Genomic DNA, 22,030 nt, shown 5'->3' with positions numbered 1-22,030 from the left:
GTTCCAACTATCACGACCAGTGATTGGTTTGCAGTTCCCAGCATCCCAAATGCTGTCTCCATTTGCCCTATTCCAGTTGTTGTACATAAGTCAGGACAAAATGGCTCATCCTTCTATTCTTTAAGTATGGCAGAAAGTAATGGGGACTTAAAATGCCCTCGCTATCCTGATTCGTTTTTTGGGGGGTTTTTTTGGTCGTCTTTGGGCAATAAAAGCAGCTCACAGCAATTCACGTGGAAGAGTCGGGCGTTGCAGAGGCCGCGCGAAGAGACAGCAGCTGCCTCAGCTGGGCATGCCTCAGCAGTGGGAGCAAGAAGACGGCGAAGGTCAGCTGGGGGCGGCAGGGGTAGGTGGTGGCAGAGTGCAGGGCAGTCAGAAGGGCAGAGGTGAGGGGGGAGATAGGCAGGTGGGGGGAGCTGAAGTGGAGGCAAGTGTGACAGAGCAGAAGAATGAGGTCCTCACTTAATGACGGCACAGTCCTGGCCTAACAACCACAACTGGCGCTACCAGAACTGCCATTGCTAAGCGGTGTGGTCATGTGATGTTTCGCCTAACAACTGCTTCACTTAGCAACAGAAATTCTGGTCCCTCCCAGCCTAGCGAGGACTACCTGTATAGCAACCACTGACTCTCCTTCAACTAGTCCAGCTAGAAGCTAACAAAGGTCCTTGCAGATGCCTTGCAGTTGGGAATGTACAACCCATCCACAAGGTGTGTAGAATCCAGCTGCAAGCTACGTACAGCCCAATCACAAGTTACGTACAACAAACTGAGATAGTACCTCGATCCAAGAAATTCAAAAGATCCTTGTCACAACACATTTCTTCTATCAATACTTCTACCAAGCCTTCACAAGCCCACAGGTGCCTTTTCCTAATACGCAGATGTAACTCTCCATGAACCCTCACCCCAGCATTGTTGGGGCCCTTTGATGGATAGGTAAGACACCCATGTTCTACACACCTGAAATAATGACTATTTTCCCATGCTAACCATTCCTATGATTTTTCTCTGAATGAAAGGCGAACCTTAGTCTAGATGGATTAAAAGTGTTAGGGATGAACCAACAAGGACCTGAAGTTATTCTTCAGCTTTTCCAGATCTTGCGTTAACAGCAACAGAAAAAAAAAAAAGCTTTGCAAAATGTCCTCTGAGTTTGCAACCTCTTAAAAGTCCTCCCTGCTGTGAATATTTCCTCGATACAGGAATTGTGATCGGATGCACACATATTCTCCCAACCCCCCAGTCCCACGGAGGCCATTATCCCTGGAACGGCTTTAGAAAAACCAAGATTACAAAAACAATCTACTCCCAGCAATCAGACCTCTTGTGAGTGGGGGGGAAATTACTTTCATCTCCAGAGGGAAAATTGTCCTTGCAAAGGTGGCTTATTCGTGTTTACTAGACTTCTCCACTGGTTTTTGACATTTTTAAAAGGCGTCTAGACTCAACCTGCTCTGCAATCTCGCCACTCCCGCGTTGCACCCTCCGTGTGTTGGGACCGCAACCCCAGAATTCCCAGCCAATAAGGCTAAACTAAAGAACAGGTTAAGAAATTCAAAACCCCCTCTGACTGAAGCAATGGGAGTGGGGCAAATATGAAGAGCCCCATCTAGGCGGTGACAATAAATAACAGTGCCCCAGTGTATGGTGACTCAAGGAATGCTGCGGAAGTAGAAATTCCACATTTTCACTACTGTAATTTTTCAGTGATTATACCAGTGTTTCTCAACCTTGGCAACTTGAAGATGTGTGGACTTCAATTCCCAGAATTCCCCTGCCAGCTTTGCTGGCAAGGGAATTCTGGGAGTTGAAGTCCACACATCTTCAAGCTGCCAAGGTTGAGAAACACTGGATTATACTCTGCCTGCTAAAAAGGAAAGTAATCCACAGACCTCTTTGGTAGTGGTTATAGCATGCTTAGAGCAAATAGTCTGGGGCAAATCCAAACCTTTTTCAAAGTGACTCAAACTTCATTTCTTATTCTGTACAGAGAGATAAGGCTAAATTTAAATGAACAGTAAAACTCCATTCTTACATGTTTCATTGATGGCACACTGCCCTGTAGTGAAGGCACAATTTTTTCTGTATCTGCCCCCCAACACAAGATAGATACATACATGCAAAAAAAATCCTGTACAGTTTTATCCCTGTAGCTATACTAGCATTTCCTCCATCTTGAGAAAAGAGCATTTCAAAACCCGAGGCACTGTTTTGATCAGCACTAAAACCAGTTTTTTTGCACATGAAGTCAATCTATTCCAGGTTTACTGTGCAGACAGACCATTGAATGATCTTGAACAACTGACATTTTTAATAAATCTCAGAAGCCACACACACGTACACAAAATCAATCTTGGGTATTTCTACTCCCATCCCCCAATCCTTTCCCTCCTAAACAGAAAAAGTATATAGTAAACATTTAGTGTATTATATTCCATATTCTCACAAGTATCGCAAACCTCTACTGTAATTACAATTGGACAAATTCAATTATGCATGTACTATATTAAAATTGGTAAATTTGAGGCTAATTGGGTACAGCCTGGTGCTAGAGATGTAAGATTATCTACAGCTATTTTGGTGCATGATAAAATGGTCTATGGGTGATATGAGTCTGTGCCTTCGAGTCAGTGTTGACTCCTGGTGACTGCCTGGACAGGTCCCTGCATTTTTCTTGGCAAGATTTCAGAAGTGGTTTGCCATTGCCTCCTTCCTGGGGCTGAGAGGGCGTGACTGGCCCAAGGTCGTCCAGCTGGCTTTGTGCCTAAGCCTGGATGAGACCTCACAGTCTCCTGGTTTCTAGCCTGATGCCTTAATCACTCCACCAAACTGGCTATCTATGGGTGATATGGATATATTTTATTCAGATAATAACTGAAATGACTATTTACAATATTTTGTTACAGACAGAACTATGAGCAGCTGAACTCTAAGGAATATAGATTCTCTTCCTTTCAGTTAATACTGAAAACAGAAAAAATCATAACTACAGTACAGTAGTGCATCTTCTCCTCCATCAAACACATGCCCTAATTTTCAGGAGGAAAAACAATGAAAAAAGGAGAAAAATCCCAAGGGTCAAAATAATTTTGCCACATAAAAGCAAGATCCACTAATCTCATTTTCTGAATCTGAGGTATTGTTATTACTATAATCAGGAGTTCTTCTTCTGATCCTTCATTTTTATGATTTTCGTCAACATCTGAAGACTTAGCTGCGGTGACGCTGCCACGTTACTTCATTTCTTGATTTCTTGTATGTACAGTGAAGAAAGCCAGAATGCTCTCATAAAATGCAACAGGAAGACCTCCTTGAATTGAACAGGACTGCCGGTGGCTTCACGGGCACCTCCATCTTGTTTTCTGGACAACTGTGTGGGGCTATTCTGCTCCTGCCTTCTTCCAAGTCAGTTTTCAGCTTCCCAGTCTAGGCTTCACCCTTCAACTTCCTGGTGGCAACTGATTTATTTATTTAGGAAACTTACATGGCCACCTAGCTTATATATGATAATCCTAGATGGCTTATCATTCCCAAAACCAGAAAAATAAACCCCACAAAACCCCACAACATCATCACATATCCCATCACAGTGCTGCGACATCCCACCAACTGTACATTTACATTTACTAGTCCAGTGCCTGGGTAAAGAGTCAGGTCTTCACAGTCCTCTAGAAGTCAGGCAGGGGGTGGGGGGCGCAAATCTCAGAGGGGAGGTTGTTTCAAAGGGTGGAGGCAGCCATGGAAAAGGCACACCTCCAAGGTCCCACCAGATGGGGACATTTAAGGGAAGTGACCTGGAATGCACCCACTCTATCTGACCTGGTGGGGCAGGCAGATACCCTCAGGGAGAGGTGGTCCCACAAATAGCCTGGCCTGGGCCATATAGGCCTTTAAGGATGATAAACAGTACCTTGAATTGACCCACAAAGCAACTGGAAGCCAAGGTTTAACACAGGCAAAACATCAAGTGCCTAGAACTGCGTGTGCTGCTGTATGCTGACCAGTTATATCTTCCACGTGGTCTTCAAGGGCAGCCCCATGTAGAGTGTATTACAGTAATCCAACCAATAGGTGGCTAAAGCATGGGTGACAGTGAGCAAGGCCCCCCCGGTCCAGGAAAGGGTGCAACTGGTACACAAGATGAACCTGTGTAAAGGCTGCCCTAGCCCTATTTGCTGTCTGTCTGGATGTAGCAGACGGTGGTGGCACGGCCTAAACACAACATGCCTCAAACAAGCCGCATTATGGCTTAGCATGCCGTGTGACCTTTGTCCATGGCTTGTTCAACAAACCACAGTTTAAAAACCTGGATTAGCATATAAGGCCAATTAGTATCAACAACAGACATAGACCTACAAAGATGATTGTGCTTTCAGAAAGAAATGGTGTGCTGAACACATGAAGTGGGCCTGTCCCATCTTGATAAACAAATCTCACTTAAGATAAAACAGCTGAGCATTGCCCAAAACATTTATTGATTTTAATATCCCTGATTCCTTAATTAAACCTGCAGTTCTTCCACACAAGGCACAGCTCTCACAAGTAACAGTTTGCTGCTATACATCATGAGGCAGATGAAAAAGTTTATTATTAAGCTGCTTAATTAGAACCTCACTGAGTCCCAGATGCAGACTGTTATATTCAAGTATTTTTATGTGCTAGCACTCTTTCTCTATACCATGTAGAAACTGTGCCAAAGCTTCTTAATCTATAATTGATATCGTACTGAAAAGATATCACTGAGGCCTTGAATAACGTGATTCCAAAATGCATCTCATTACACTGCCTCTGCCTGAATTCCCGACAGAAAAAAGACTGTATAGTCTGACAGAAAAGGACGCTGGCACTTCCTAGAGAAAACACATTTTAGGACATGACCACATGCAAATGCCATGATGGAAGATCACTGACCTAGGGATCAAGTTCCAGTGGAAAACCAAGAGATCAAACCAAATTTCAGAACAAGATAATAAGACAGTCCATTTCAGTAGAGAGGCTAAAATGCCAGGTTGCAGAATGACCGTGGCAAAATGACCAGGACAGCAGAATCATTTCCTTGAATGCGGCAATCTCAGAGGAGGAAGACTGGAAAGAGAAGTGGAAATGCTTGTGATAGGAACTCATAGGATGAGGCAAAGATGAGGATCCACCATAAAAACAAACTAGAAGGAGAGTCATGACCCTGGAAAAATAAAGGAAGGTTGAAGAGGCAAATTCCATCCAATAAACCTTCAGTATTAATTAAAACTGCCAACCCAAGCTTTATTGCTGCAGACTCACAACAATCCTTGGCTTTCTGCCCTTGCATTTTTAACATTTGGAAGATTCTGTTCACTTGCACCACACACAAAAGTAGACTCAAAATGGTGAGGGGCAAAGCTGGCAAGATACAGAGTAAAGAGCTACCAACCAGCAGCCCTGTTACGTCTACATGGTTCAGGTGCCCTCCAAATTCCAGTCTGGAAAAAGAGCACCCAAAGATGTAGGATAAAGTGACCTAGGATTTAAAGCCTTGGCTTTGTTCTCTCTCTCTCTCTCTCTCTCTCTCTCTCTCTCTCTCTCTCTCTCTCTCTCACACACACACACACACACACACACCTGGACTCTGTAATAGTTGATCTTTTACAGAGACATCTACACTCTAATCTTGGTCCTATTTTTTGCACAGCCTCCAATTCTTCAATAAATAAGGGGAAAGGCTGGTCTTAAAAATTATGTGATTGCTGTATTGCACATGATCATAACAAAGCAAGACCAAGCCCTGGATATGCAATACTGTACCAGTCATGATAAACAGAATTTTCTCCAAAGAGCATTTGTGAATTTCTTGAATTTCTTGGGTCTGTGGCAGAGTCCCATCTTGAATTGCTGCACCAATCCTACAATCAGCTCTCTAAATTTCACAAAAAGCGTTCTGACTGGCCCAACAATACCCTCATGCTGTTTCAGACTTCCAACCTCATCTTCATTTGAAAAACATCAGATTGAAAATATGCCCTGTACACATTGGGCCACTGACATAGTAAGAGAATCATATGGTTGTCATGGCGACCATCAAATTCCAAGCTCATCCCTTGGAATGGATGCTGAAATCTTTTGAGACAGGTAACCTGGGTTTCTGCAACACTCGGTCAGAAATTTCTTTAGCCAATTGATCTCACAGAGGATGGGCAACAGAGATGAGGCATCCACAGAATCCTTGAGCCCATTTCATTGCTCCAGAAAAATTATTCAGGCCCCACATACTGTGCCATTCATTATTCAACCTTGAAACTCCTTCCCCCCTCCCCAACCTCACAAGTTCTTCCAGGGAAATGCCGAAATCTCGTAAAATTTCAGCAACTTCAAAGAATTGGGAGGCCTCTTAAGCATCTACTGGGATCACTCCTCTCTGGACAACACCAAATGCAAACAAGCAAGCTCCAAGTGAGCAAATTTGTCCTCTGTTAAGAGGAAGATGTAGGAAGAGAGCTGTGTTAGTCTAGGGTTGCTGGCTCTCTAGACTAACATACGCTGTTTTAAGTTGCAGCTCACATCATCAGAAGTGTGCCGCGGCCTGACTGATGTGAGATTCCAATGTATTTAAATCCCACATCAGTCAGGCCACCCTCTGAATCTGATGAAGCGAGCTGCCACTCACGAGAGCTTATGCCTTAAAATAAAATTGTAAGTCTTAAAAGATGCTACCAGACTCTTTCTGTTGGCGGGAAATGTAATCCATAAACTTTGTCTGATCGTGACGTTCAATTTAGTACTGCTTAAACAGGGCTGGGACCAGTCCACCATACTGAAATCAGTTGGAGGTGCAGAAGATATATACTTCATCACAGAGCAATGCAGGGTCCAGAAGCAGCCCTCCTGAAACTGTAGGGATTGGGGAACTGAACAGCCTGTTTCAACCCAACACGTTATACTTCCGTCTGCCCGTAGCTGCTATAATTAAGGCACATCTGCACCCCCCCTTTACTTTCTTTGCATAATGATATCCCAGACCACTTCCTAGAGCAACTCATTTTATAAAGCCAGGCTAAACAAATGGCAGTCTAAGTAAAGGGCAGTGTAACTTAATTAAAAGTGATTATAGAGGAAAAGAATCAAGTCAAAAGTACCAAGAGAAGCGAAATCAAAAGCCATCAAAAAATTCCTGCCATTTGGAAGTGCTTGAGAAGAGAAGAATACAGAAGAATATGCGATGCACATAAAAAACAGGTGAAGCTTCAATCGCCCCATCGCAGCTGCCATCTTGACTTTTTTGACCACACCCTGCAGACACCCCTGATCTAGTACCAAGAAATATGGGCACAACAGACAAGGAATTACAGATTTACAGTAATAGCAACTGCCCCTGGTCACATTCCCAGGCAATGTTGCTTTGCATACCAAAGAGCTGTTATGAACCATTTCAAACATAAGACAAGAACTAGCCTAGGTTAATTCTGTGTTAAGAGTGAAATAAAGAGATTTTTCCCAGCGGAAGAGAAGAGATGTAGCTCGGGGTTCAACTATTGAGTTCTTGGTGCTCTCTGAGCTTGGTTGTTTTCCTGCAGATGCTTCATTACCAGGCTAGGTAACCTCATCAGTGTGTGTGAGTAGCGGGCTTTTATTCGCAGACAAAAGACGAAAACAACAGAGTGCACATCGTGACACACATTAATAACTCCGTGGAGATTCTTATATAAGGAACTCTTTTACAGCAATGGCGTTTCTGGCCCTGTCGTATCTCTTCCAGCTGCCACCATTTCTCTGCAGAATTTTCCCAGCCCTATTTTCCTACCAGCACCCTTTTTACTGAAACTCCTGGAAACTGAAGTAGCTTCAGTAAGCTACAGACCTTCCCCTAAACCAGTGTTGTCCAAACTTGGCCACTTTAAGATGAGTGGACTTCAACTCCCAGAATTCCCCAGCCAGCATGGCTGGCTGGAGAATTCTGGGAGTTGAAGTCCACTCATCTTAAAGTGGCCAAGTTTGGACAACACTGCCCTAAATAGAATGCTGTTTCCTTGCATTCCTATGACTCCAAGATAAGGCCCCATGGGGGTATTCCTAACAAAGGAGCAAAGGCCTCTCCACAGATGCGCGTGGGCAGGCTAACAGAGCGGCTGACCTGTGAGGGCAATTCTTCCCAGAGCTTTAGATCCTGTCTTTATGGGTGCTTGGCAGCTAAAAAAAGTTTCTTGAGGAGCACACTGCAAAACACCTGCACAGAAAAAAATACAGACAAATCACTCCATCTGGTTTTAATTCAGCACAGATCATAAAATTCACCTTTCTAATCAACAAGAAAAAGATTCAGGCCACCGTAAGCAGAAGGAATTGGCACACGATTGACCCAGAAACCCCTGCTAATGATCCCTGGTTACATTCACCTTCCAGATATAATTCAGATTTTGCTTGAACTGGGGGAAGTAAACAAAGCTATAAATGCTGATGTTACAAGGCCAAGAGAGACCCGAACGATAATTCAACTGATCACTATTAGTATGTTTATCCAGGAACAAATAGTCAAGTCCTTCGTCCTGCAAAGAATGCAGATGAGGACACAAGCAAATGGAACAGAAGAATCATGAGAAACGTAGCATCAACTCTCAGAAAGCGATTCAGTAAAATCAGACACTATAAATATAAGAATGTAGACATTAGTCACCCAGTATACATGTATACAAATGGGGGGGCAGATCATCATCTAGGAGAGATTTGTGTGAAGCAGAGATTTGTTTAAAGCAGGAATGGACAAATTATTGCAGAACCCCAGTTCCCATAAGCCCCAGCAAGAGAAAGTTTACAGCATTGCTTACCCCAAGGTACCCCATATTTCCACACATTTCAAATCACATAATAATTGAATTTTTAAAACTTTTGAAAAACAATTTAAATAGCAAATGGAATACATAAACAGACACACACACACACACACACACACAGCACCATGAAGTCGGTTTCAACTTTTAGTGACCACATAGATTCTTTCCATGAATATGTATATACCATTCTATTTAAAGTTTACACATAATTTATATAGGTGTGTATTGCAGCAAGCATAGTTTATTGAATAAACCATAATTAATTATCATAAAATGCTAAACCATACATGCATTTCCATCACATAGTTCTCTTCCAGGGTGAGCAGTGTTGGGTACAGCGCAGAAAAGGAGTAAGAATGATCAGCCAAAGAAATTAAAGTCCTGAGATAAGAAAAACAAGGAAATTGGGCTAAATCTAATGTATAGCAACACCATTCACTATTCATCCTTCCCTCCACCGCACCTGTACACAGTTGTACATAAATGCCTTTTGCTCTTTAAAGTTGTCACCTCTCTTTTTCAGGACCTTCTCAACTCCATCCAACCCAGACCTTCCCACTCTTCCTTCTGCTTGGCCAATCTGCCTCATTCGTTCCTGCTGCGTAAGTAAACAAGCTCAAAATACTTGTTTCCAGCTAGACATCCACTTTTGTATTCAGTCCACCTTCCTTCGGCACCCATTCATTCGCCACCCCTTCTCTTGTTTTACCACACACACCATGTAAATGCCCTACTCTGAAGGTATTCAACCTACCCTTATGTTTCTCCTGACATTCCCAATTCTCACTTCCGTATCACAAAGCAGGCAGAAGTATGTTCTTATATAAAGCCATTTCTGCTTCTTTTGGCATTCATTCCTCAAAGGAACCTGGAATGTGCCAACCCTGCTCAATCAAACTGGCTAGGCCAACACTAGACCGCATTATTTTTGATATATTAAATCTCAGATCCATATTTCTAGTTGCATCCTGCAATCTATATTTCATGGTAAATTCTCAGCCAATAATACAGTATCACCTATGTACATAATTGCAAATATATTCATGTCCCAAACGAACACACTTCTAACATCACATTTTTCTGCAAATACCTGAAACAACCAAGAGGACATCACATATCTTTGGCTCACTCCTGCTTAGTTAGTCCTGAACCATTCAATTTATTTTCATGCTTTCTTTCCATAATATCTGCAGAAAAATGTGACTCTGACTGCCTTGAGCTACCAACCTTCAATTCCATATTAATGGAAAACACTCCAAAATTCAAGCCTATTTGTTTTATCATAGACTTTCTCTAAATAATCCAACGTCCAATAAACTTGCTTCTTCACAGTCCTACATGTCTCAATAACCTGCTAAAAAGCAAAAATCTATTCTGTATGTTGCAGGTCCTTTTTGGGAAATGGTGATAAAATGAATCAAGAGACCAAATAATTCCCTTCAAAAAGGATTTTATTATAAAAATATACTTCAACAAAAAGCTTACTCTATAATTTAAAGAGTTGGTTTTGATTTCTTATTCCCAAGAATTACTCTTACTTTTGCTTTACGTTGTTCTACCTTATTCTGTATCCAATATATTTATATGTACACCTATATTTACAATTCTATAATCTATCCACTTACACTTAATGGTGTTGTGTTCTAAACAAAGAATGCTCAAATAGTCTTATTTCTCTATCTACAGTTGAATGGGTTCTCACATTGCACTAACCCATAATGATTTACTACACTATACAATGGCTTTCTTATACACTGTGCTAATATTCTCTTCTATCAGGATACTGTGCCAAGGCTAAAACAAACCATATTATAACTTAATCTAGTCTAGTCTTTCAGAGACCCAGTGTAAAGTCCTAGGGACTTACTACACAACCCTCTCAACTGGAGATGGCAAAGATTATATTGAGGACTTCCTGCAGGCACACCAGGTGTTCTCTTTCTCCTTTTTCAGAAACTTAGAAAAACAGCACTTCTTAGAAAATACCTCCACATACTCTCGAGGGTAGACATTGTTTGGCATTCCTACCCACTTAAGCAATTGGGAACTGCCATCCCATCATATCTAGAAGGTGCCAGGCTGGCAAGACGACCTCCAACATGACTTCTACTGTTGATGGGCCTGGATCAAGCTCCCAAGACCAACAGTGACAAAGACTTCCAAAACCGCATGGAGCTTTTCATTACAGAGCGATCATGAATTCCTCCTTGGGAAGAGCAGCCAAGTACCTTGCAAGCACCTGGCAGCTCAACCAAAGGAGAATGGACTGGGTGGAGGGATAATTATCCAGCCACATGGGAAACACTAGACCAGATCTGAAGAGGATAAAAAGAGTCGATTAGCTAGCATAGTACAGAAATTTACCACAACAGGAGACCTTTGAGTTAAAATACGCAGAGCTATTTCCATGAGAATAAAATCACAGGCATTTATGAGTCCTGTGGATCATACCGTCATTAAAAACAAACAACCCATTTAAGCAACTCTTGTAAGATAAAAGAACATTATTGTATTTATTGTTCCATCTACCGCAGCTGAGAGGTTGAGATGGAGTGATCGTTTACCAGAAGGAGCAATTGCTAGAAAATTGCTGCTCAGGCCTCCATCTTATTACTCCCTTTGTGATGTGCAGGGGAAAAAAACATATTTGAGAAAGAACGGAGGGGGAATATCGCCGCCAAGGGCAAACCTGCCTCCTAACGTTGTAATATTTGCAATGGTCTGGGCTCATTTTATTCCTTTGTTGCCTGCGTTTTTATTACACAGAAACTTCCGAGTCTAAGGAACAACAGATATCTTACCTGTTCCAAAGCCCAGTTTAAGAGTAGGGGTTGGCAAGAACTACACTTCGTATGCAGGGCAAGGTTGCAAAGTAGGGGGAGCCTGATCATTCATATGAAAAGGATGAGGCTTGGGTACTCAGTTGGGGAAAGGTTGTTTTTTTAACTATGATCTGCCTATATTAGGGCTTATCCTACAGTCTTCCTGAGTTTGCCAAATCAAAACTGCCAAAGATTGAGGATACAACTTTCTGCTATTGCAACCAGAGGGTTACCATAAAGAGACCCAAAACCCAACTTGAGGCTGTAGGCTTGCGATACATACCACTAACTATGGTATCCATTTGGGCTTCCTAGCTAGAAAGCTACTTTATAGTGATTACCCTGTATCTTGAAAGGGTGACTTTAGAAGCTGGTTCTATCTTGTACCCCAGAGTAAGCCACTGGAAAGACCATCAACAGTTTTGAGGTTCTCCTCTCCATTTAAATCCAAGAAAGGCATTCATATTTTAAATCAGTCCCTATTATCACTAATATTCTGGAAAAGCCTATCACCAGGAACCTTTATTCAAACAAGACTGAAATACTCCTCAAGTCATTTGAAAAACAAGCACATTGACTGTCCCTGCCACTAAAGATACCAACTTTGGCCTCAGTAATACTTTGCTCATTTAATCTTATTTGGATTCCTGTCATATATTCTGGAGGGGCTTATTTTGGAAAGAACACAAATACTTCACCGATTCAGAATACTGTAACCAACTACTGAGCCAAAACAGTTAAACCTCTTGTCACAACCTTTTCTGGGCAGCATGCAGAGTGTTGCTTACATCCTACAGAGTCCTAAAAACTTGCATCAGACTCTTTGAAAGACTGTGGTCTCCCCTCTGAGCTCCATCAGATGCCAAGAACCTCAGAAGAAACTCTACCACCATGTCAACACCTGGGAGCGATCAGCTCTCAGCTTCTGAACTTAAGGAGGTCAGGCTAGCTCCATGGCTGTTCCTCTTTAGGAAATAAGGGCAGACACCAAAAAAGATTTTGGATTAAATTCAGACTAAAGTTAGTTTTAGTTCGCTGAGCAGTTTTGTTTCCTTTGTGATAAGTTTCATAGGATAGGTTTTTGACCAGATTATTTTTTTGTTGCGTCAAACATTTATAGTTACCCAATCTGAACTTGCAGGAACCTGAACAGGCACATAGAAGGTCTGCTCCTTGATCTACCAGCACCTACAGAAGAGCTGTTGCCCTGGCAGGTGCCAAGACAGATCCCTTTCAGGACTGTTTCCATAGGTTTTGGTTTCTACCTTTCCTAGGACAGTATATTTTGCTCACACCCATGTTGGCCTTTTTATTCCAATCAGATTTCAGAAGAATTGCAGTGCTAGAACGATCTTGTTTGACCCAGCTATTTTAATACAAAGCTTTCTTTGCTGCAGCTATTTCCATTTTGTTATTTTACATGCGGTTGTGGCTGTTTTGCTATTTTCTATCATTTTTCTAGTTTTATTTTATTTGTTTTATTAAATTTATTATGGCTGCCTACTCCAGAGGACTCTTTAGTGACAATTACAAATGGCTTACTTCATGCTGAAAGATGATGTTATACAATTAGGTTAGCAATAAAGTTAATGACAGCATCAGAATACTTACTTATAACCGATTTATTTTGGACATATTTTTCTCAAGACATGTTTGCAAACTCAGACACTAACTTGGAGGAAGGGAGGGATATTATAATTCCTCACAGAAGAGTTCTTGATTACTTTGGCTATCTTCTTCCAGCTCTGGAATACCCTTCTTTTAGATGCAAGGGCCATACTGTATACTTTCCATCATAATCCATCTAGACATTTAAGTAAGAGCCATTCACTATCAATAAATCAGACTGGTGCAGTAGAAGTGGAACCATCAACATCTTCTCAACAGTCAACCCAGAACCACTAAGCCAGTCAGGAAGGATTTTTTGTGGGCTACTCATTTCCAGGAGCTTACTTGAAAGACTGGTATAAAAGCATCAAGACACTGAATGTTAACCCAGCCTCTTTACTAATAAGCACCATGTAACACCCAGTTGCCAACTGAGGGAAAGTGAATCCTTGGCATGATATGTCTTTGGTCTGATCTAACAGCATTCTTTGAATGGTCTTAAATGAAAGCAATGCTGGGGGCTGATTTAGACACTAATGCTCCAGGACAATTCAGTGGAAGACATCTTTTATTCTATGATCTGTTTTACATTGTTTTCTCAATTAAGATAAAAGACATCAGTCTAATTTATGTTAGAGAGGACACTACTGTATCATCACTGAGAAGGGCTGGAAGACCCTCATGGCCCTGTTTGAGGGCCATTATTTTGTGTCCTCAGGCTTAATTCTGAGGGGGCTTGCTAATGTCCTCAAATATGACATTAATAATGTGATATGGATTCCCTTCTACAGAGCAGAGCCTAGTGCCATACAGTATATCCATGGAGCTACAATAATTAGGTTTATTAGAAAATACAAAGTGGAATTATATCTCTTAAATCTGTTTAACTGAGTTCAGGAATTACAAAGAGACATGTTAACTGTGCTCCTAAGTGCCCCACAGACTTCACAGACAATCTGAGAGAGCAGCAAGGGAAATTAAACAAAGTGGGAGGCCCTGGGCACCCCAAAACCCTAGACCGAGACAGTGATGGCTCAGCAATCCTTCGAACCGTCATTACTGTATTCTTTCTCTACCAGTCATGTCCACTGCCTTCCCCAGTTGAGTATGTGCCATCAAGTCAGTGTCAGACCTTTCCCAGGATGATCTGTCCCCAACCTGGTCCTTCACGCCTCCCAATGGTGCAGCCATCACAACTATAATCAAGTCCATCAAACCTTGTTGTTGGCCATCCTCTTACTCTCTTTTGTTCCATCCTTCTCAGTGTTACAGACTCCTTAAGAGACCTTCCTTGATGGAAACACGTGTCTTAATATATCTAGATAAGCAAGCAAAGACCCCCAGTGCAAGAGCATATTTACCTTATTCATCTTATTTAAGAACCAATGTAAAATCCATCTATTGTGAACACTTCTGAAGATATAAAAATTGGCTGCTTTTTAATGTTTTTCTTAGTTTTGTTTTGCACTATTTTTACTGTTCCTTATTAAATCATCCTTATGTCACCAAATCATCAGCTGCCTTGACCTTGTCAAGAGCCCAAGACTTTGTTTCTTTGTTTCAAAGAAGCAGGCATACCGAGGGAAGAGCATTTCTGGGGTTACTGCTTATCTTATTAGTGACACTATCTGATGCTACATATTACAGATGCCTTACTGTAGCTTTATTGTTTCCTTTGCTTGCTCTGAGTACCCCATTCAGGGATCAATAAAGAGTACACCAATAGCACTGTTGAAAGACTAAACTGAATATTTTAACAGAACACAGCCATTATTTATTATAAATTAATTGCCACTGAATCAGGTTTAGCTCCTGACAACTATATGGACCGTGGCTGCCAGCAAGACCCACTCTAGCAGTAACCCAGAAAAATTCTTCCAAAAATATTCCTGTGTGATCTCTGCGATTAATTTTCTCTATATTAGAAGATTACGAACTACAACTTTTGATGCAATATTCAAAGTACCTTTTCGTGTATTTTAAGTATCCTCAGCACTCCTTTGTAAGAAAAACTGATGCTTTAGGTCAGCTCTGGATTTTTTTTTAAAGTGCGTCATTACTCTTATGCTAAATTCAGTTTCCTGGCTCACCAGTTTAGGACTCCTGTCTGCTGGGAAGACTCTTCTGGAATATTTGCCAAATGCCCTGCCTGGTTATTCATGAGCCCCCGAAGGCCACTTCCAGGGCATCTTTATTATTGTAATGATTCAAAGTAGGGAGGGACACAGCAGATGTCAAAACAAAGGTTGGCATGATCATCTGGCAAGTTCATGGATCCTCCTGTGAAAAGACTCAGTGGAAGTGCTACACCTGATGCAACCAGCAATTTCCATGCAAGCAGTCTCATTGTCTAGGCTCCATATTTTCAAAGACCATGCTGCAATGCCTTAACTTAAACTCCGGCTCTACTTCTATCAAGATTTGAGGGAAGGGATAGAAGGTGGAGAAAGGCTGAGGACTGTTTCCCAGCCCACAAATCCAGTCTGGCTTCAAACTGAATTAATAAAGGATAGGACAAGGAGTACTGTGGTTGACTTTGCATCCTTCCATCCTGACACTATAAGCTTTAGGGGAAAAAAATTTGCCAATTAACATCTTGCTATCTGCGTTGATTGGACTTAAATTTACACAGATCGTATAACAATGTCTCAGCCTTTCAAACTCTCAGGAGTTACAAGCTCCTCCAAATTTAGCATGATCCTAGTAAGAATCGATTGTGCTTCAAGGCAAATGATCACTCCCAGCACTGAATATTTCAGTTCTTAATACTTAAGTACAGGAGACTGAGGTCTTCCCATATGCCTTGAATGCCACCACCCATTACACAAGGTCCTTCAACATCTCACTGAGGTTCCTCTTTTGCAGTTGCCATTTGAACTAAATAAAGAGGCCTCTATGAATTGTATTCAAATTGTCATTACAATGAACGACGTTGACTACGTACAGGGATGTAGGAATGCAATGAGTTTCTACGATCTGCCTACAGGAACACACAGAGATAGAGAGAGATGCTCATGTTATTTTAACTACGCTATGCAAAAATTCCTTCACCCCCATCTCTGGGTACTCCGTCCTCAAAGAAAAAAGGCCATCCTGCTTCTTGGTCAGTTTATGGTCATGGGATGATTAGTTATGGTACCCTTGGTTCTCTTTTCCCTTATGTAGAGTATAATATTAGAATTATCAATATTAATAACAGATTGAAAGTTGTTAGTCTCCAACAGGGGCCAAGCTGCCTAGGAGTAATGAAAATTCATCAACATGTCCAGAGGCTGGTGAGTCCTTTAAAATATGGCTTTTCATCAGGCCCTGGAGGCCAGAATATTATGACTGTCCTCAGGTGAGGAATGGGGCTTTGTCTTGGGGTCACTTAACATTGGTTTTCCAAGTTTTTACATACTGTTTTTTTCTTTGGACTGTTGGATTATTGTTTATATTGTTTGTTTTAAATGAAGATGGGGAACTGTATGCTGCTGAAAGTCAATTTCAATTAGAGCAGCCTATAAACCTTGTACAATTAATAAAATGAACCATCAGTTTGAAAAGCTGTTTGTACTTCATCATAGGCTCCTAGGGTTAGAAGGGCCCTTGGAAGTGTTCCAGCCAACCCTCTGCAGGAATCCTCAGACTACCCCAGAGAAATGGCTGTCCAACCTTTATTTGAAAATTTCCAGTGATGGAGCCCCCACAACTCCAGGAAGGAGCCTGTTCCATTTCTTCACAGCTCTCACGGTCAGGAAATTCCTCCTTATTTCAAATCTGGATCTCCCCTGTAAAGCTTCCACTCCCTAGTTCTCATCCTAAATCCACCACCACCCTTTCCCTGGGACATCTCTTCAAGTATTGGAAGACCGTTATGATGCTTCCCCTCAGCCTTCTCTTCTCTAGCCCAAATTTCCCCAGTTCCTTTAACTGTTTTCATAGGATTTAGCCTCCAAATCCACCTTTAAAATTATGGCAATTTTAGCACACACCTGCAGTTCCAAAAGCGATCAAAGTGGATGAAATTTAGCAATGCTGCAGCCAAATTTACTGTGAGGAGACACAAAGGAGAACATTTCCTCACACGCTGGAGGCTGTTGAGTAAGAGAAGTTTTGTGGTCTCAGGAAACCGTCATTCTTTCTCATCTGGATTTCTCAACCCTGGACAAACTAAGAGGATCCTCAGAAGGGCTATCTCCCCCATCCCTACAGACCACTAAATATTTCACACAAACACAAGTCTTCATTAATGGCAAGCCTCTCCTGCTATGGCTACCCTTCATTCATTGCTTAATTTGGCACAGCAACATTTCAGCAAAGACATTGGCAGTGGCATTATTCAGCTGCAGTAGAGGAAGAAAAATCAAGCAGGTACTTCACATCATTTCTATAGATGCTTCACAGACTTAACTTCCAGGACAACTGTGTTCATGGCTTTTGACACAAGAGGTTGAGGAACTTAGGGCACTTTAAAATCTAGCAAATTTATTGTGGTCTGAACTTTCAGTGGACTGCAGACTACTCCACATGGAGGATTAGCCAAAGATAAGAGTAAATGTATACCTTATGACACACAAAATATATGCTAGCACAATAACGACTGTGCCACTTCTAAGCACAGCTTCATAATGGTCCGCTGCCAATAAGGTAATTCTCACATTCAATACTTCAACATTTAGTTACCCTCTGACCTCACAGTTTACTTTTTCTCCAGCACCTGTCCAGAAGGACACCCATAATTTAAACACAGTCTTCTTTTTTGTCTGGGTGTTTAATAATCTTTCCAGATGAGGTCTCAGATACACCAAAAATGGCATAATTGCAAAACTTCAATTATCCTAATAAAGCTAATGCCTTAACAGAGACTTTGCACCAATAAATAAAATATTATAGCTAATTAATTAACCCTCAGCCATAAGTACAATCTACTAAATCAATTAGATATCCTGGCAATTATTTCATCAGAAGCTGGGTCCTGGAGAAGCCTTATAGGATCAGGGCCACAAGAATTACAAGAGCAGCCTAATTAGAAGGGCTAACATGCATAAAACGGGTCAATCTCCAGAAAACTTAATTTTCTGTACTCATTGAGTAGATTGTAGGTTCAAGGCCATTATTTTCATCCAAAATTACAGAAAGCAAAGTAAAACACCAAAATCCAGGAATAGCTGAAGTTTCAAAGACTAAGCCAAAACTAGTAAGTCAGTAGGGGAAAAAAAAATATGAAAACTTAGACAGAAAAAGCACAGAGCTCCTTGGCTCAAGCAAAGAGCAACTGTTAGCCATTAAAATAATATTAGCTAACCACAGCCAGGGATAGACAATTCATTCCAGATGCAGAATGAAGCAAAAAAGCAAAGAGGAGGGGGAAGGAAGAAAGGAAGCAGCGCAATGTGAAGCCTGTTCTAAGGTGTTCTTTAATTATTCTTATATGTATTTTGATGTTTTCAATCCTCTGTTGGCTGCCCAGATTGGGCAGTCATATAAACGGGAAAGAAATAATCCTTTTGCACTGCAGTCTCCCAAAATGGAGAATATAAACTTAAACTCTGCTATCATATAACATCCATAAGAGAATTTAATAAGAAACTAGTACTGTACTCTTATGAAATAATTATGCTTAGTACATGACAACTCAAAGGTTTTTTTTTTTAATCATAGAATTGGAATATAAATGTAAATGTAATCTGGGGGATGGGGCATCATTAACCTAAAGCTGTTTAACTGAAAAAAGTACCTATATGCAAATAGTTTTAAAAGCGGTTATGAATACATTCATAACTAAAATACAAATCTGAACAGCTTGCAAATAATGAAGGAATATAATTCCTAAGTCACTTTGCACAAAAGGCCAAATAACCAAACAATTAAATGAAGAAGATGCATTTTAGTGGCAGAATGGTTCTGAACTGGGGAATGGACCCCCATCTCTAATCATACACCCCTCTGCTTCTGTCCAGCCTTGACTTTAATCAGCAGCAACTTCACAGTTTCACCAGACTCACACTGTTGAGACAATTGCAAAAGGCTTTCCTCAACAACATGCCTTGAAAACTGCCCAGCCTTTCTCCATCAGAACTTCCCAGGAAGAATTCTATCTCCAAAGATCATGTTCTGCTTAAGACATAAATGGAATCAACTGACTTTTCCCTTCTTTCATTAACACAACATGTCTTTGTCTGAAGGGAGAGAAGAAAAAAAAACCCCGAACCCTCAACCTGCTCATCTTTCCCTGTTTGACAGTTTTCAGCACAAACTGAATTCCTTCTGGGTGAAATTCAATCAACAGGATATACAAGCTATAACCTGAATGCTTATCACCAAACAGCATGGAGGAAAGGAGGAGTGAACAGCTAATACAAAAAGGGGAGGAAAAACACCTTTTGCCAATGAATAGTTATTGTATATTTCAAGACTCCTCTGTTTACCCAGAAGAATGAATCCAGGACTAGATTGACTCTGGCACTATTAATCCATACTATAATGATAAACTTAATTACCCTTATTATTGCAGTCCCAATAAATGAACTCTTAAAGCAATCCTTTTAAAACAGGGGGAGCGGGGAGAGAGTCTTTATCTGCACTCTCGTCTGTGCTCGTGACAGAAAATTAATGCCGCTGAACATTTCTCAGGCTTGCAATGTGTCTGCTCTCCGACCATGGGTGCTTATGCGATGACATCCTCAATCACATCGAGTCATTTTAAAATCTGCGTTCCAGCAAATGGAGGAAACCACATTACGACGCGTCTCTCCCACGGCTGGCCCACCCACCCCCTAAAATAGCACAACCCCAAACCATTTCTACTTGCCCAGTTCAAAAACCACCGCACTGAAAACATTTTAAGGAAACAGCCTGAACACATGTGTGCTTTCTACCCATGTTTTCCACCATCCATACAGCATCCAGTGTGGCTTACCTATCACACAGAAATAAGCTGTGTGGCAAAACAGAAGCATTATTCTCTGTTCCTCTAAAGCTAATCCTTTTATACGGCACCAGAGCCATTCCCAGCTGAAGAATGTGGTGATGTGTTTTTGCCATTCAAATTCCACAGCACAGTTTTTGTGTGCAAATGTCGGCCCTAAGGAGAAAAGGCAAGTTTGCATCTACCGTCTCACTCACTCCTCCACAGCTCCTGCCAGATGGGGGTTCCCCCGAGATGGGCGCATAATTCCCAGAGCACCTGTGCCTCTGAACCCAAACTATATACGTATTTGTGCATAACTTTCCAGTGGGTAGGCATGAGGTTCCGCCACAACACTGCTAATTCAAACGTCCTCCCGCATCGTTTCCTCTACGGATCGAACTGGCTTGGCATCGCTGGCACCCCGCTGTTCCTCTCCATCGCTCCTGCACCGAGGCTCCTCCGCCGCTACTCCTGCCACCGCCCCCTCGGCGGCCTCCTCCACACCCTCTCCTGGTCCAGCGCATGCAAGGCCTGAATGGGACCGGGCACCCCTCCGGGCAGGAATGCCGCACGCTTAAGCATGCCATGCCACTCTTGTGGCCATTTTTTTTTTTTTTTACCCCGCTCACTGCTCTGATTTTAGCAGCCACAGCGCGGCCCTCAGATTAACACGGTCTCTTCGCTTCTGGGCAGTTCGAGGTTTCCTTCAGCCTCCCCTGCAAAGGCTCCGGGCTGCGCGCTGCCTTTCGCGCAGCCGGCCCCGGCCCCGGCAGGCTCGCCCCCCGCCAGCAGCCGGGGCTGCCCAGCCCAGCTCCGCCGAAGCGCCCCCGGCGCTGCGGAAGCCTCCCGCGGGAAGCGCTGCCCTTCCCCAAAGGGGCGCTGCGCAGAGGCCCCCAGGCGCGGATCGGCGCATCCGTGCCCGGCGGCTCGGCCTGGGGCTCAGCTCCAGCCCTGCAGGGGTCCGCTGGCCCCGGCCGGCCCGGGGGCTTTCCGGCCCCGTTCTGGGCAAAGGGTGCGGGGCCGGCGGAGCCTTCCGACGCCCCGCTGCCCGCGCGGGCTCCGCGTCCGCCGCACAACAACCCCGCGGGGCAGGTCGAAAGGGGCGCCCCCTCAAGGTCACGCGCAGCCCGGGGTCCGCGGCAGCCGCTCCTCTGCCAGCCCGGGACCCCCCGCCGCCTCCCAAGGAGCGCTCCGGCGGGGGCCCAACCCGGGTAGGCGGACCCGTTCACACGGGCAAGCGCCGACCCGCGGGTCTCCGCTCCCGCCGCCCCCAAATGCGGCAGCCAGGCCCCCCGGCAAAGGGACTGGGGGCAGGCGACCCTCGCCCCGCCCCGCCCCGCCCGCCCGCCGGCCGCGGCGTCTCCCTCACCTGCGGGGCTCGGCGCCGTCTCCGTCTCCGTCTCCGTCCGGCCGCCCGGTCCTCGGCTCCAGCCTCCCCTCAGGAGCGGCGGCGGCGACGGAGCGAGCGAGCGAGCAGGCCGCTGAGGGCGAGGAGGAAGCCGCAGCCGTGCGAAGGGGAGAAGCGCCGCCGCCCGACTGAGGGGGAAGAGGGGGACGCGCCGCCGCCGAGACCGCCGGCAGCTGCTGGGCGAACCGTTACAGCCCCCGCGCCCGTACTACAGCTCCCAGCAGGCCGCGCGCCGCCGGAATGCGCCGACGACGACGGCTACTCGGCCGCGAAGCATGCCGGGGCTGGTAGTCGGCGCGGCGGTTCTTCCCCTGCCGTCGCCGGGACGCTCGGTGGGGAGGAAGCCCGCGCGGGGCTTGCTGGGGGCTGTAGTGCGCCAGGCCAGCGCAGGATCGGAGCGGCTCCCGCGTCCGCGGCTCCAGCGACGCCGCGATCGGCGGGGCTCGACCGGAGACGCCTGGGCGGGCGTTCGGACGACCTGCCACGCTTGGCCCCG

General features: G+C 43.7%; 1 protein-coding gene across 1 annotated transcript in view; it reads right to left on the bottom strand.

Moving 5' to 3' along the window:
* Positions 1 to 21,764, bottom strand: part of FAM168A (family with sequence similarity 168 member A) — a 138,974-nt gene extending 117,210 nt beyond the window's left edge. Inside the window, exon 1 of the mRNA XM_088140444.1 lies at positions 21,496 to 21,764. The gene's annotated coding sequence lies outside the window, so the exon portion shown is untranslated. The remainder of the gene's footprint in view (positions 1 to 21,495) is intronic.
* Between the last annotated feature and the right edge of the window lie 266 nt (positions 21,765 to 22,030).

This window comes from Python bivittatus, unplaced genomic scaffold (assembly GCF_059951505.1).
Source record: "Python bivittatus isolate LINGU-HERP-01145 unplaced genomic scaffold, Pbiv_v1 ctg000340_np1212, whole genome shotgun sequence".
Lineage (NCBI taxonomy): Eukaryota > Metazoa > Chordata > Lepidosauria > Squamata > Pythonidae > Python > Python bivittatus.
This window is presented reverse-complemented; position numbering and strand designations above follow the sequence as displayed.